Source organism: Hydractinia symbiolongicarpus, chromosome 4, assembly GCF_029227915.1.
Source record: "Hydractinia symbiolongicarpus strain clone_291-10 chromosome 4, HSymV2.1, whole genome shotgun sequence".
NCBI lineage: Eukaryota > Metazoa > Cnidaria > Hydrozoa > Anthoathecata > Hydractiniidae > Hydractinia > Hydractinia symbiolongicarpus.
The window spans coordinates 33390771-33408538 of record NC_079878.1 but is presented as its reverse complement, the minus strand read 5'-3'; positions in this window follow the sequence as shown (position 1 = coordinate 33408538).

The following is a 17768-nucleotide window of genomic DNA, read 5'->3' as shown; positions in this document are numbered from 1 at the left end:
AAACCCGCGAATTCCCGTAAATCCCGGGCGTGGCCCGTATAGTCAAAAGTATACAAAGAAAGTACCCAGGGAGTAAACTCATTTCCCGAACGATTTTTTAAATTATTTTTTCACCACTAAAACGCATGAGACTTGTAGTTTTAAAAAATGTTTTCATTTTTGATTAGACGCTGAATAAAAGAAGTTTAATCGCCGGCAAACGAAAACCCGCGATTTCCCGTAAATCCCGGGCTTGGCCCGTATAGTCAAAAGTATACAAAGAAAGTACCCAGGAAGTAAACTCATTTCCCGAACGATTTTTTATATTATTTTTTTACCACTAAACGCATGAGACTTGTAGTTTTCAAAAATGTTTTCATATTTGATGGGACGCTGAATAAAAGAATTTTAATCGCCGGCAAACGAAAACCCGCGATTTCCCGTAAATCCCGGCTTGGCCCGTATAGTCAAAAGTATACAAAGAAAGTACCCAGGGAGTAAACTCATTTCTCGAACGATTTTTTAAATTATTTTTTCACCACTAAAACGCATCAGACTTGTAGTTTTTAAAAATGTTTACATTTTTGATGAGACGCTGAATAAAAGAAGTTTAATCGCCGGCAAACGAAAACCCGCGATTTCCCGTAAATCCCGGCTTGGCCCGTATAGTCAAAAGTATACAAAGAAAGTACCCTGTGAGTAAACTCATTTCCAGAACGATTTTTTAAATTATTTTTTCACCACTAAAGCCCATGAGACTTGTAGTTTTTAAAAATGTTTTCATTTTTGATGAGACGCTGAATAAAAGAAGTTTAATCGCCGGCAAACGAAAACCCGCGATTTCCCGTAAATCCCGGCTTGGCCCGTATAGTCAAAAGTATACAAAGAAAGTACCCAGGGAGTAAAATCATTTCCCGAACGATTTTTTAAATTATTTTTTCACCACTAAAACGCATGAGACTTGTAGTTTTCAAAAATGTTTTCATTTTTGATGAGACGCTGAATAAAAGCAGTTTAATCGCCGGCAAACGAAAACCTGCGATTTCCCTAAATCCCGGACTCGGCCCGTATAGTCAAAAGTATACAAAGAAAGTACCCAGGGAGTAAACTCATTTCCAGAACGATTTTTTAAATTATATTTTCCCCACTAAAACGCATAAGACTTGTAGTTTTTAAAAATGTTTTCATTTTTGATGAGACGCTGAATAAAAGAAGTTTAATCGCCGGCAAACGAAAACCCGCGATTTCCCGTAAATCCCGGCTTGGCCCGTATAGTCAAAAGTATACAAAGAAAGTACCCAGGGAGTAAACTCATTTCCCGAACGATTTTTTAAATTATTTTTTCACCACTAAAACGCATGAGACTTGTAGTTTTTAAAAATGTTTTCATTTTTGATGAGACGCTAAATAAAAGAAGTTTAATCGCTGGCAAACGAAAACCCGCGATTTCCCGTAAATCCCGGGCTTGGCACGTATAGTCGAATGTATACAAAGAAAGTACCCTGTGAGTAAACTCATTTCCAGAACGATTTTTTAAATTATTTTTTCACCACTAAAGCCCATGAGACTTGTAGTTTTTAAAAATGTTTTCATTTTTGATGAGACGCTGAATAAAAGAAGTTTAATCGCCGGCAAACGAAAACCCGCGATTTCCCGTAAATCCCGGCTTGGCCCGTATAGTCAAAAGTTTACAAAGAAAGTACCCAGGGAGTAAAATCATTTCCCGAACGATTTTTTAAATTATTTTTTCACCACTAAAACGCATGAGACTTGTAGTTTTCAAAAATGTTTTCATTTTTGATGAGACGCTGAATAAAAGCAGTTTAATCGCCGGCAAACGAAAACCTGCGATTTCCCTAAATCCCGGACTCGGCCCGTATAGTCAAAAGTATACAAAGAAAGTACCCAGGGAGTAAACTCATTTCCAGAACGATTTTTTAAATTATATTTTCCCCACTAAAACGCATGAGACTTGTAGTTTTTAAAAATGTTTTCATTTTTGATGAGACGCTGAATAAAAGAAGTTTAATCGCCGGCAAACGAAAACCCGCGATTTCCCGTAAATCCCGGGCTTGGCCCGTATAGTCGAATGTATACAAAGAAAGTACCCTGTGAGTAAACTCATTTTCAGAACGATTTTTTAAATTATTTTTTCACCACTAAAACGCATAAGACTTGTAGTTTTAAAAAATGTTTTCATTTTTGATGACACGCTGAATAAAAGAAGTTTAATCGCCGGCAAACGAAAACCCGCGATTTCCCGTAAATCCCGGCTTGGCCCGTATAGTCAAAAGTATACAAAGAAAGTACCCAGGGAGTAAAATCATTTCCCGAACGATTTTTTAAATTATTTTTTCACCACTAAAACGCATGAGACTTGTAGTTTTCAAAAATGTTTTCATTTTTGATGAGACGCAGAATAAAAACAGTTTAATCGCCGGCAAACGAAAACCCGCGATTTCTCGTAAATCCCGGGCTTGGCACGTATAGTCGAATGTATACAAAGAAAGTACCCTGTGAGTAAACTCATTTCCAGAACGATTTTTTAAATTATTTTTTCACCACTAAAACGCATGAGACTTGTAGTTTTCAAAAATGTTTTCATTTTTGATGAGACGCTGAATAAAAGAAGTTTAATCGCTGGCAAACGAAAACCCGCGATTTCCCGTAAATCCCGGGCTTGGCACGTATAGTCGAATGTATACAAAGAAAGTACCCTGTGAGTAAACTCATTTCCAGAACGATTTTTTAAATTATTTTTTCACCACTAAAGCCCATGAGACTTGTAGTTTTTAAAAATGTTTTCATTTTTGATGAGACGCTGAATAAAAGAAGTTTAATCGCCGGCAAACGAAAACCCGCGATTTCCCGTAAATCCCGGCTTGGCCCGTATAGTCAAAAGTATACAAAGAAAGTACCCTGTGAGTAAACTCATTTCCAGAACGATTTTTTAAATTATTTTTTCACCACTAAAACGCATGAGACTTGTAGTTTTCAAAAATGTTTTCATTTTTGATGAGACGCTGAATAAAAGCAGTTTAATCGCCGGCAAACGAAAACCTGCGATTTCCCTAAATCCCGGACTCGGCCCGTATAGTCAAAAGTATACAAAGAAAGTACCCAGGGAGTAAACTCATTTCCAGAACGATTTTTTAAATTATATTTTCCCCACTAAAACGCATAAGACTTGTAGTTTTTAAAAATGTTTTCATTTTTGATGAGACGCTGAATAAAAGAAGTTTAATCGCCGGCAAACGAAAACCCCCGATTTCCCGTAAATTCCGGCTTGGCCCGTATAGTCAAAAGTATACAAAGAAAGTACCCAGGGAAAAAACTCATTTCCCGAACGATTTTTTAAATTATTTTTTCACCACTAAAACGCATGAGACTTGTAGTTTTTAAAAATGTTTTCATTTTTGATGAGACGTTGAATAAAAGAAGTTTAATCGCTGGCAAACCAAAACCCGCGATTTCACGTAAATCCCGGGCTTGGCACGTATAGTCGAATGTATACAAAGAAAGTACCCTGTGAGTAAACTCATTTCCAGAACGATTTTTTAAATTATTTTTTCACCACTAAAGCCCATGAGACTTGTAGTTTTTAAAAATGTTTTCATTTTTGATGAGACGCTGAATAAAAGAAGTTTAATCGCCGGCAAACGAAAACCCGCGATTTCCCGTAAATCCCGGCTTGGCCCGTATAGTCAAAAGTATACAAAGAAAGTACCCAGGGAGTAAAATCATTTCCCGAACGATTTTTTAAATTATTTTTTCACCACTAAAACGCATGAGACTTGTAGTTTTCAAAAATGTTTTCATTCTTGATGAGACGCTGAATAAAAGCAGTTTAATCGCCGGCAAACGAAAACCTGCGATTTCCCTAAATCCCGGACTCGGCCCGTATAGTCAAAAGTATACAAAGAAAGTACCCAGGGAGTAAACTCATTTCCAGAACGATTTTTTAAATTATATTTTCCCCACTAAAACGCATAAGACTTGTAGTTTTTAAAAATGTTTTCATTTTTGATGAGACGCTGAATAAAAGAAGTTTAATCGCCGGCAAACGAAAACCCGCGATTTCCCGTAAATCCCGGGCTTGGCCCGTATAGTCGAATGTATACAAAGAAAGTACCCTGTGAGTAAACTCATTTTCAGAACGATTTTTTAAATTATTTTTTCACCACTAAAACGCATAAGACTTGTAGTTTTTAAAAATGTTTTCATTTTTGATGACACGCTGAATAAAAGAAGTTTAATCGCCGGCAAACGAAATCCCGCGATTTCCCGTAAATCCCGACTTGGCCCGTATAGTCAAAAGTATACAAAGAAAGTACCCTGTGAGTAAACTCATTTCCAGAACGATTTTTTAAATTATTTTTTCACCACTAAAACGCATAAGACTTGTAGTTTTCAAAAATGTTTTCATTTTTGATGAGACGCTGAATAAAAGCAGTTTAATCGCCGGCAAACGAAAACCTGCGATTTCCCTAAATCCCGGACTCGGCCCGTATAGTCAAAAGTATACAAAGAAAGTACCCAGGGAGTAAACTCATTTCCAGAACGATTTTTTAAATTATATTTTCCCCACTAAAACGCATAAGACTTGTAGTTTTTAAAAATGTTTTCATTTTTGATGAGACGCTGAATAAAAGAAGTTTAATCGCCGGCAAACGAAAACCCGCGATTTCCCGTAAATCCCGGGCTTGGCCCGTATAGTCGAATGTATACAAAGAAAGTACCCTGTGAGTAAACTCATTTTCAGAACGATTTTTTAAATTATTTTTTCACCACTAAAACGCATGAGACTTGTAGTTTTCAAAAATGTTTTCATTTTTGATGAGACGCAGAATAAAAACAGTTTAATCGCCGGCAAACGAAAACCCGCGATTTCTCGTAAATCCCGGGCTTGGCACGTATAGTCGAATGTATACAAAGAAAGTACCCTGTGAGTAAACTCATTTCCAGAACGATTTTTTAAATTATTTTTTCGCCACTAATACGCATAAGACTTGTAGTTTTTAAAAATGTTTTCATTTTTGATGAGACGCTGAATAAAAGAAGTTTAATCGCCGGCAAACGAAAACCCGCGATATCCCGTAAATCCCGGCTTGGCCCGTATAGTCAAAAGTATACAAAGAAAGTACCCAGGGAGTAAACTCATTTCCCGAACGATTTTTTAAATTATTTTTTCACCACTAAAACGCATGAGACTCGTAGTTTTCAAAAATGTTTTCATTTTTGGTGAGACGATGAATAAAAGCAGTTTAATCGCCGGCAAACGAAAACCTGCGATTTCCCTAAATCCCGGACTCGGCCCGTAAAGTCAAAAGTATACAAAGAAAGTACCCAGGGAGTAAACTCATTTCCAGAACGATTTTTTAAATAATTTTTTCACCACTAAAACGCATAAGACTTGTAGTTTTTAAAAGTGTTTTCATTTTTGATGAGACGCTGAATAAAAGAAGTTTAATCGCCGGCAAACGAAAACCCGCGATTTCCCGTAAATCCCGGGCTTGGCCCGTATAGTCAAAAGTATACAAAGAAAGTACCCAGGGAGTAAACTCATTTCCAGAACGATTTTTTAAATAATTTTTTCACCACTAAAACGCATAAGACCTGTAGTTTTTAAAAGTGTTTTCATTTTTAATGAGACGCTGAATAAAAGAAGTTTAATCGCCGGCAAACGAAAACCCGCGATTTCCCGTAAATCCCGGGCTTGGCCCGTATAGTCAAAAGTATACAAAGAAAGTACCCAGGGAGTAAACTCATTTCCCGAACGATTTTTTAAATTATTTTTTCACCACTAAAACGCATGACACTTGTAGTTTTCAAAAATGTTTTCATTTTTGATGAGACGCTGAATAAAAGTAGTTTAATCGCCGGCAAACAAAAACCCGCGATTTCCCGTAAATCCCGGGCTTGGCCCGTATAGTCAAAAGTATACAAAGAAAGCATCCAGGGAGTAAACTCATTTCCCGAACGATTTTTTATATTATTTTTTTACCACTAAACGCATGAGACTTGTAGTTTTCAAAAATATTTTCATATTTGATGGGACGCTGAATAAAAGAAGTTTAATCGCCGACAAAGGAAAACCCGCGATTTCCCGTCAATCCCGGCTTGGCCTGTATAGTCAAAATATACAAAGAAAGTACCCAGGGAGTAAAATCATTTCCGGAACGATTTTTTAAATTATTTTTTCACCACTAAAACGCATGAGACTTGTAGTTTTCAAAAATGTTTTCATTTTTGATGAGACGCTGAATAAAAGCAGTTTAATCGCCGGCAAACGAAAATCCGCGATTTCCCGTAAATCCCGGACTCGGCCCGTATAGTCAAAAGTATACAAAGAAAGTACCCAGGGAGTAAACTCATTTCCCGATCGATTTTTTAAATTATTTTTTCACCACTAAAACGCATAAGACTTGTAGTTTTCAAAAATGTTTTCATTTTTGATGGGACGCTGAATAAAAGAAGTTTAATCGCCGGCAAACGAAAACCCGCGATTTCCCGTAAATCCCGGCTTGGCCCGTATAGTCAAAATATACAAAGAAAGTACCCAGGGAGTAAAATCATTTCCGGAACGATTTTTTAAATTATTTTTTCACCACTAAAACGCATGAGACTTGTAGTTTTCAAAAATGCTTTCATTTTTGATGAGACGCTGAATAAAAGCAGTTTAATTGCCGGCAAACGAAAATCCGCGATTTCCCGTAAATCCCGGACTCGGCCCGTATAGTCAAAAGCATACAAAAAAAGTACCCAGGGAGTAAACTCATTTCCCGAACGATTTTTTAAATTATTTTTTCGCCACTAATACGCATAAGACTTGTAGTTTTTAAAAATGTTTTCATTTTTGATAAGACGCTGAATAAAAGAAGTTTAATCGCCGGCAAACGATAACACGCGATTTCCCGTAAATCCCGGGCTTGGCACGTATAGTCGAATGTATACAAAGAAAGTACCCTGTGAGTAAACTCATTTCCAGAACGATTTTTTAAATTATTTTTTCACCACTAAAACGCATAAGACTTGTAGTTTTTAAAAATGTTTTCATTTTTGATGAGACGCTGAATAAAAGAAGTTTAATCGCCGGCAAACGAAAACCCTCGATTTCCCGTAAATCCCGGCTTGGCCCGTATAGTCAAAAGTATACAAAGAAAGTACCCAGGGAGTAAAATCATTTCCCGAACGATTTTTTAAATTATTTTTTCACCACTAAAACGCATGAGACTTGTAGTTTTCAAAAATGTTTTCATTTTTGATGAGACGCAGAATAAAAACAGTTTAATCGCCGGCAAAAGAAAACCCGCGATTTCTCGTGAATCCCGGGCTTGGCACGTATAGTCGAATGTATACAAAGAAAGTACCCTGTGAGTAAACTCATTTCCAGAACGATTTTTAAAATTATTTTTTCGCCACTAATACGCATAAGACTTGTAGTTTTTAAAAATGTTTTCATTTTTGATGAGACGCTGAATAAAGGAAGTTTAATCGCCGGCAAACGAAAACCCGCGATATCCCGTAAATCCCGGCTTGGCCCGTATAGTCAAAAGTATACAAAGAAAGTACCCAGGGAGTAAACTCATTTCCCGAACGATTTTTTAAATTATTTTTTCACCACTAAAACGCATGAGACTCGTAGCTTTCAAAAATGTTTTCATTTTTGGTGAGACGATGAATAAAAGCAGTTTAATCGCCGGCAAACGAAAACCTGCGATTTCCCTAAATCCCGGACTCGGCCCGTAAAGTCAAAAGTATACAAAGAAAGTACCCAGGGAGTAAACTCATTTCCAGAACGATTTTTTAAATAATTTTTTCACCACTAAAACGCATAAGACTTGTAGTTTTTAAAAGTGTTTTTATTTTTGATGAGACGCTGAATAAAAAAAGTTTAATCGCCGGCAAACGAAAACCCGCGATTTCCCGTAAATCCCGGGCTTGGCCCGTATAGTCAAAAGTATACAAAGAAAGTACCCAGGGAGTAAACTCATTTCCAGAACGATTTTTTAAATTATTTTTTCACTACTAAAACGCATAAGACCTGTAGTTTTTAAAAGTGTTTTCATTTTTGATGAGACGCTGAATAAAAGAAGTTTAATCGCCGGCAAACGAAAACCCGCGATTTCCCGTAAATCCCGGGCTTGGCCCGTATAGTCAAAAGTATACAAAGAAAGTACCCAGGGAGTAAACTCATTTCCCGAACGATTTTTTAAATAATTTTTTCACCACTAAAACGCATAAGACTTGTAGTTTTTAAAAGTGTTTTCATTTTTGATGAGACGCTGAATAAAAGAAGTTTAATCGCCGGCAAACGAAAACCCGCGATTTCCCGTAAATCCCGGGCTTGGCCAGTATAGTCAAAAGTATACAAAGAAAGTACCCAGGGAGTAAACTCATTTCCAGAACGATTTTTTAAATAATTTTTTCACCACTAAAACGCATAAGACCTGTAGTTTTTAAAAGTGTTTTCATTTTTGATGAGACGCTGAATAAAAGAAGTTTAATCGCCGGCAAACGAAAACCCGCGATTTCCCGTAAATCCCGGGCTTGGCCCGTATAGTCAAAACTATACAAAGAAAGTACCCAGGGAGTAAACTCATTTCCCGAACGATTTTTTAAATAATTTTTTCACCACTAAAACGCATAAGACTTGTAGTTTTTAAAAGTGTTTTCATTTTTGATGAGACGCTGAATAAAAGAAGTTTAATCGCCGGCAAACGAAAACCCGCGATTTCCCGTAAATCCCGGGCTTGGCCCGTATAGTCAAAAGTATACAAAGAAAGTACCCAGGGAGTAAACTCATTTCCAGAACGATTTTTTAAATAATTTTTTCACCACTAAAACGCATAAGACCTGTAGTTTTTAAAAGTGTTTTCATTTTTGATGAGACGCTGAATAAAAGAAGTTTAATCGCCGGCAAACGAAAACCCGCGATTTCCCGTAAATCCCGGGCTTGGCCCGTATAGTCAAAAGTATACAAAGAAAGTACCCAGGGAGTAAACTCATTTCCCGAACGATTTTTTAAATTATTTTTTCACCACTAAAACGCATGAGACTTGTAGTTTTTAAAAATGTTTTCATTTTTGATGAGACGCTGAATAAAAGAAGTTTAATCGCCGGCAAGCGAAAACCCGCGATTTCCCGTAAATCCCGGGCTTTGCCCGTATAGTCAAAAGTATACAAAGAAAGCACCCAGGGAGTAAACTCATTTCCCGAACGATTTTTTATATTATTTTTTTACCACTAAACGCATGAGACTTGTAGTTTTCAAAAATATTTTCATATTTGATGGGACGCTGAATAAAAGAAGTTTAATCGCGGACAAACGAAAACCCGCGATTTCCCGTAAATCCCGGCTTGGCCTGTATAGTCAAAATATACAAAGAAAGTACCCAGGGAGTAAAATCATTTCCGGAACGATTTTTTAAATTATTTTTTCACCACTAAAACGCATGAGACTTGTAGTTTTCAAAAATGTTTTCATTTTTGGTGAGACGATGAATAAAAGCAGTTTAATCGCCGGCAAACGAAAACCTGCGATTTCCCTAAATCCCGGACTCGGCCCGTAAAGTCAAAAGTATACAAAGAAAGTACCCAGGGAGTAAACTCATTTCCAGAACGATTTTTTAAATAATATTTTCAACACTAAAACGCATAAGACTTGTAGTTTTTAAAAGTGTTTTTATTTTTGATGAGACGCTGAATAAAAGAAGTTTAATCGCCGGCAAACGAAAACCCGCGATTTCCTGTAAATCCCGGGCTTGGCCCGTATAGTCAAAAGTATACAAAGAAAGTACCCAGGGAGTAAACTCATTTCCAGAACGATTTTTTAAATAATTTTTTCACCACTAAAACGCATAAGACCTGTAGTTTTTAAAAGTGTTTTCATTTTTGATGAGACGCTGAATAAAAGAAGTTTAATCGCCGGCAAACGAAAACCCGCGATTTCCCGTAAATCCCGGGCTTGGCCCGTATAGTCAAAAGTATACAAAGAAAGTACCCAGGGAGTAAACTCATTTCCCGAACGATTTTTTAAATAATTTTTTCACCACTAAAACGCATAAGACTTGTAGTTTTTAAAAGTGTTTTCATTTTTGATGAGACGCTGAATAAAAGAAGTTTAATCGCCGGCAAACGAAAACCCGCGATTTCCCGTAAATCCCGGGCTTGGCCCGTATAGTCAAAAGTATACAAAGAAAGTACCCAGGGAGTAAACTAATTTCCAGAACGATTTTTTAAATAATTTTTTCACCACTAAAACGCATAAGACCTGTAGTTTTTAAAAGTGTTTTCATTTTTGATGAGACACTGAATAAAAGAAGTTTAATCGCCGGCAAACGAAAACCCGCGATTTCCCGTAAATCCCGGGCTTGGCCCGTATAGTCAAAAAAATACAAAGAAAGTACCCAGGGAGTAAACTCATTTCCCGAACGATTTTTTAAATTATTTTTTCACCACTAAAACGCATGAGACTTGTAGTTTTCAAAAATGTTTTCATTTTTGATGAGACGCTGAATAAAAGAAGTTTAATCGCCGGCAAACGAAAACCTGCGATTTCCCGTAAATTCCGGGCTTTGCCCGTATAGTCAAAAGTATACAAAGAAAGCACCCAGGGAGTAAACTCATTTCCCGAACGATTTTTTATATTATTTTTTTACCACTAAACGCATGAGACTTGTAGTTTTCAAAAATATTTTCATATTTGATGGGACGCTGAATAAAAGAAGTTTAATCGCCGACAAACGAAAACCCGCGATTTCCCGTAAATCCCGGCTTGGCCTGTATAGTCAAAATATACAAAGAAAGTACCCAGGGAGTAAACTCATTTCCCGAACGATTTTTTAAATTATTTTTTCACCACTAAAACGCATGAGACTTGTAGTTTTTAAAAATGTTTTCATTTTTGATGAGACGCTGAATAAAAGAAGTTTAATCGCCGGCAAACGAAAACCCGCGATTTCCCGTAAATCCCGGGCTTGGCCCGTATAGTCAAAAGTATACAAAGAAAGTACCCAGGGAGTAAACTCTTTTCCCGAACGATTTTTTATATTATTTTTTTACCACTAAACGCATGAGACTTTTAGTTTTCAAAAATATTTTCATATTTGATGGGACGCTGAATAAAAGAAGTTTAATCGCCGGCAAACGAAAATCCGCGATTTCCCGTAAATCCCGGACTCGGCCCGTATGGTCAAAAGTATACAAAGAAAGTACCCAGGAAGTAAACTCATTTCCCGATCGATTTTTTAAATTATTTTTTCACCACTAAAACGCATAAGACTTGTAGTTTTCAAAAATGCTTTCGTTTTTGATGAGACGCTGAATAAAAGAAGTTTAATCGCCGGCAAACGAAAACCCGCGATTTCCCGTAAATCCTGGCTTGGCCCGTATAGTCAAAATTATACAAAAAAAGTACCCAGGGAGTAAAATCATTTCCGGAACGATTTTTTAAATTATTTTTTCACCACTAAAACGCATGAGACTTGTAGTTTTCAAAAATGTTTTCATTTTTGATGAGACGCTGAATAAAAGCAGTTTAATCGCCGGCAAACGAAAATCCGCGATTTCCCGTAAATCCCGGACTCGGCCCGTATAGTCAAAAGTATACAAATAAAGTACCCAGGGAGTAAACTCATTTCCCGAACGATTTTTAAATTATTTTTTCACCACTAAAACGCATGAGACTTGTAGTTTTTAAAAATGTTTTCATTTTTGATGAGACGCTAAATAAAAGAAGTTTAATCGCCGGCAAACGAAAACCCGCGATTTCCCGTAAATCCCGGGCTTGGCCCGTATAGTCAAAAGTATACAAAGAAAGTACCCAGGGAGTAAACTCATTTCCCGATCGATTTTTTAAATTATTTTTTCACCAATAAAACGCATAAGACTTGTAGTTTTCAAAAATGTTTACATTTTTGATGAGACGCTGAATAAAAGAAGTTTAATCGCCGGCAACCGAAAACCCGCGATTTCCCGTAAATCCCGGGCTTGGCACGTATAATCGAATGTATAAAAAGAAAGTACCCTGTGAGTAAACTCATTTCCAGAACGATTTTTTAAATTATTTTTTCACCACTAAAGCCCATGAGACTTGTAGTTTTTAAAAATGTTTTCATTTTTGATGAGACGATGAATAAAAGAAGTTTAATCGCCGGCAAACGAAAACCCGCGATTTCCCGTAAATCCCGGCTTGGCCCATATAGTCAAAAGTATACAAAGAAAGTACCCAGGGAGTAAAATCATTTCCCGAACGATTTTTTAAATTATTTTTTCACCACTAAAACGCATAAGACTTGTAGTTTTTAAAAATGTTTTCATTTTTGATGAGACACTGAATAAAAGAAGTTTAATCGCCGGCAAACGAAAACCCGCGATTTCCCGTAAATCCCGGGCTTGGCCCGTATAGTCAAAAGTATACAAAGAAAGTACCCAGGGACTAAACTCTTTTCCCGAACGATTTTTTATATTATTTTTTTACCACTAAACGCATGAGACTTGTAGTTTTCAAAAATATTTTCATATTTGATGGGACGCTGAATAAAAGAAGTTTAATCGCCGGCAAACGAAAATCCGCGATTTCCCGTAAATCCCGGACTCGGCCCGTATAGTCAAAAGTATACAAAGAAAGTACCCAGGGAGTAAACTCATTTCCCGATCGATTTTATAAATTATTTTTTCACCACTAAAGCCCATGAGACTTGTAGTTTTTAAAAATGTTTTCATTTTTGATGAGACGCTGAATAAAAGAAGTTTAATCGCCGGCAAACGAAAACCCGCGATTTCCCGTAAATCCCGGCTTGGCCCGTATAGTCAAAGTTATACAAAGAAAGTACCCAGGGAGTAAAATCATTTCCGGAACGATTTTTTAAATTATTTTTTCACCACTAAAACGCATGAGACTTGTAGTTTTCAAAAATGTTTTCATTTTTGATGAGACGCTGAATAAAAGCAGTTTAATCGCCGGCAAACGAAAATCCGCGATTTCCCGTAAATCCCGGACTCGGCCCGTATAGTCAAAAGTACACAAATAAAGTACCCAGGGAGTAAACTCATTTTCCGAACGATTTTTTAAATTATTTTTTCACCACTAAAACGCATGAGACTTGTAGTTTTTAAAAATGTTTTCATTTTTGATGAGACGCTGAATAAAAGAAGTTTAATCGCCGGCAAACGAAAACCGGCGATTTCCCGTAAATCCCGGGCTTGGCCCGTATAGTCAAAAGTATACAAAGAAAGTACCCAGGGAGTAAACTCTTTTCCCGAACGATTTTTTATATTATTTTTTTACCACTAAACGCATGAGACTTGTAGTTTTCAAAAATATTTCATATTTGATGGAACGCTGAATAAAAGAAGTTTAATCGCCGGCAAACGAAAACCCACGATTTCCCGTAAATCCCGGGCTTGGCCCGTATAGTCAAAAGTATACAAAGAAAGTACCCTGTGAGTAAACTCATTTCCAGAACGATTTTTTAAATTATTTTTTCACCACTAAAGCCCATGAGACTTGTAGTTTTTAAAAATGTTTTCATTTTTGATGAGACGCTGAATAAAAGAAGTTTAATCGCCGGCAAACGAAAACCCGCGATTTCCCGTAAATCCCGGCTTGGCCCGTATAGTCAAAAGTATACAAAGAAAGTACCCATTTTTTTTTTTTTTTTTGATTTTCTCTTTATTTAACGTCGATACATACAATAGTATTTAAATAACTAATTTAAATCGACAACAAAACGTAAAACAAGGCAAACAGCGATAAAAAATAAGAAAAATAAATAAATAAATAAGTAAAGTTAAAATATGTATGGTATATCCATGCATATTTTACAGGTGCAAACATCACCTTCCCAAAATTTTATTGAGCTACGGAAGGCTTCGAGAGAAGGAGCATTCTTTGTAGCGTCAGGCACAGATATCCATAGCTTCCCTGCAATATTTGATAAAGTATTTAAGCCATAGTACGTTGTCCGACAAGTTGGTCGCCTGATCAAATTAAAGCAACGAAGGTTGTACTTGTTTTCCCTAACAGAAAATATCTCGTTCATATATAGAGGTGACAATCCATTTAAAAATTTGTAAACCTCTTTCATTAAATTCTGTAAATTGATGATGTGAATATTTTTAACATTACATAAAGATAAAAGTTCATCGTAACTGCCATTTATATCGTCCTGTATGATTCTTAGACAACGTTCATGAATACGATTGATTCGATTATTCGCAACTTTTCCACAAAACATCCATACAGACCCAGGGAGTAAAATCATTTCCCGAACGATTTTTTAAATTATTTTTTCACCACTAAAACGCATAAGACTTGTAGTTTTTAAAAATGTTTTCATTTTTGATGAGACACTGAATAAAAGAAGTTTAATCGCCGGCAAACGAAAACCCGCGATTTGCCGTAAATCCCGGGCTTGGCCCGTATAGTCGAATGTATACAAAGAAAGTACCCTGTGAGTAAACTCATTTCCAGAACGATTTTTTAAAATATTTTTTCACCACTAAAACGCATAAGACTTGTAGTTTTGAAAAACATTTTCATTTTTGATGAGACGCTGAATAAAAGAAGTTTAATCGCCGGCAAACGAAAACCCCCCATTTTCCGTAAATCTCGGCTTGGCCCGTATAGTCAAAAGTATACAAAGAAAGTACCCAGGGAGTAAACTCATTTCCCGAACGATTTTTTAAATTATTTTTTCACCACTAAAGCCCATGAGACTTGTAGTTTTTAAAAATGTTTTCATTTTTGATGAGACGCTGAATAAAAGAAGTTTAATCGCCGGCAAACGAACACCCGCGATTTCCCGTAAATCCCGGCTTGGCCCGTATAGTCAAAGTTATACAAAGAAAGTACCCAGGGAGTAAAATCATTTCCGAAACGATTTTTTAAATTATTTTTTCACCACTAAAACGCATGAGACTTGTAGTTTTCAAAAATGTTTTCATTTTTGATAAGACGCTGAATAAAAGCAGTTTAATCGCCGGCAAACGAAAATCCGCGATTTCCCGTAAATCCCGTACTCGGCCCGTATAGTCAAAAGTACACAAATAAAGTACCCAGGGAGTAAACTCATTTTCCGAACGATTTTTTAAATTATTTTTTCACCACTAAAACGCATGAGACTTGTAGTTTTTAAAAATGTTTTCATTTTTGATGAGACGCTGAATAAAAGAAGTTTAATCGCCGGCAAACGAAAACCGGCGATTTCCCGTAAATCCCGGGCTTGGCCCGTATAGTCAAAAGTATACAAAGAAAGTACCCAGGGAGTAAACTCTTTTCCCGAACGATTTTTTATATTATTTTTTTACCACTAAACGCATGAGACTTGTAGTTTTCAAAAATATTTTCATATTTGATGGAACGCTCAATAAAAGAAGTTTAATCGCCGGCAAACGAAAACCCACGATTTCCCGTAAATCCCGGGCTTGGCCCGTATAGTCAAAAGTATACAAAGAAAGTACCCTGTGAGTAAACTCATTTCCAGAACGATTTTTTAAATTATTTTTTCACCACTAAAGCCCATGAGACTTGTAGTTTTTAAAAATGTTTTCATTTTTGATGAGACGCTGAATAAAAGAAGTTTAATCGCCGGCAAACGAAAACCCGCGATTTCCCGTAAATCCCGGCTTGGCCCGTATAGTCAAAAGTATACAAAGAAAGTACCCATTTTTTTTTTTTTTTTGATTTTCTCTTTATTTAACGTCGATACATACAATAGTATTTAAATAACTAATTTAACTCGACAACAAAACGTAAAACAAGGCAAACAGCGATAAAAAATAAGAAAAATAAATAAATAAATAAGTAAAGTTAAAATATGTATGGTATATCCATGCATATTTTACAGGTGCAAACATCACCTTCCCAAAATTTTATTGAGCTACGGAAGGCTTCGAGAGAAGGAGCATTCTTTGTAGCGTCAGGCACAGATATCCATAGCTTCCCTGCAATATTTGATAAAGTATTTAAGCCATAGTACGTTGTCCGACAAGTTGGTCGCCTGATCAAATTAAAGCAACGAAGGTTGTACTTGTTTTCCCTAACAGAAAATATCTCGTTCATATATAGAGGTGACAATCCATTTAAAAATTTGTAAACCTCTTTCATTAAATTCTGTAAATTGATGATGTGAATATTTTTAACATTACATAAAGATAAAAGTTCATCGTAACTGCCATTTATATCGTCCTGTATGATTCTTAGACAACGTTCATGAATACGATTGATTCGATTATTCGCAACTTTTCCACAAAACATCCATACAGACCCAGGGAGTAAAATCATTTCCCGAACGATTTTTTAAATTATTTTTTCACCACTAAAACGCATAAGACTTGTAGTTTTTAAAAATGTTTTCATTTTTGATGAGACACTGAATAAAAGAAGTTTAATCGCCGGCAAACGAAAACCCGCGATTTGCCGTAAATCCCGGGCTTGGCCCGTATAGTCGAATGTATACAAAGAAAGTACCCTGTGAGTAAACTCATTTCCCGAACGATTTTTTAAATTATTTTTTCACCACTAAAACGCATAAGACTTGTAGTTTTTAAAAATGTTTTCATTTTTGATGAGACACTGAATAAAAGAAGTTTAATCGCCGGCAAACGAAAACCCGCGATTTGCCGTAAATCCCGGGCTTGGCCCGTATAGTCGAATGTATACAAAGAAAGTACCCTGTGAGTAAACTCATTTCCAGAACGATTTTTTAAATTATTTTTTCACCACTAAAACGCATAAGACTTGTAGTTTTGAAAAACATTTTCATTTTTGATGAGACGCTGAATAAAAGAAGTTTAATCGCCGGCAAACGAAAACCCCCGATTTTCCGTAAATCTCGGCTTGGCCCGTATAGTCAAAAGTATACAAAGAAAGTACCCAGGGAGTAAACTCATTTCCCGAACGATTTTTTAAATTATTTTTTCACCACTAAAACGCATGAGACTTGTAGTTTTCAAAAATGTTTTCATTTTTGATGAGAGGCTGAATAAAAGAAGTTTAATCGCCGGCAAACGAAAACCCGCGATTTCCCGTAAATCCCGGGCTTGGCACGTATAGTCGAATGTATACAAAGAAAGTACCCTGTGAGTAAACTCATTTCCCGAACGTTTTTTTAAATTATTTTTTCACCACTAAAACGCATAAGACTTGTAGTTTTTAAAAATGTTTTCATTTTTGATGAGACGCTGAATAAAAGAAGTTTAATCGCCGGGAAACGAAAACCCGCGATTTTCCGTAAATCCCGGGCTTGGCCCGTATAGTCAAAAGTATACAAAGAAAGTACCCAGGGAGTAAACTCTTTTCCCGAACGATTTTTTATATTATTTTTTTACCACTAAACGCATGAGACTTGTAGTTTTCAAAAATATTTTCATATTTAATGGGACGCTGAATAAAAGAAGTTTAATCGCCGGCAAACGAAGACCCGCGATTTCCCGTAAATCCCGGGCTTGGCCCGTATAGTCAAAAGTATACAAAGAAAGTACCCTGTGAGTAAACTCATTTCCAGAACGATTTTTTAAATTATTTTTTCACCACTAAAGCCCATGAGACTTGTAGGTTTTAAAAATGTTTTTATTTTTGATGAGACGCTGAATAAAAGAAGTTTAATCGCCGGCAAACGAAAACCCGCGATTTCCCGTAAATCCCGGCTTGGCCCGTATAGTCAAAAGTATACAAAGAAAGTACCCAGGGAGTAAAATCATTTCCCGAACGATTTTTTAAATTATTTTTTCACCACTAAAACGCATAAGACTTGTAGTTTTTAAAAATGTTTTCATTTTTGATG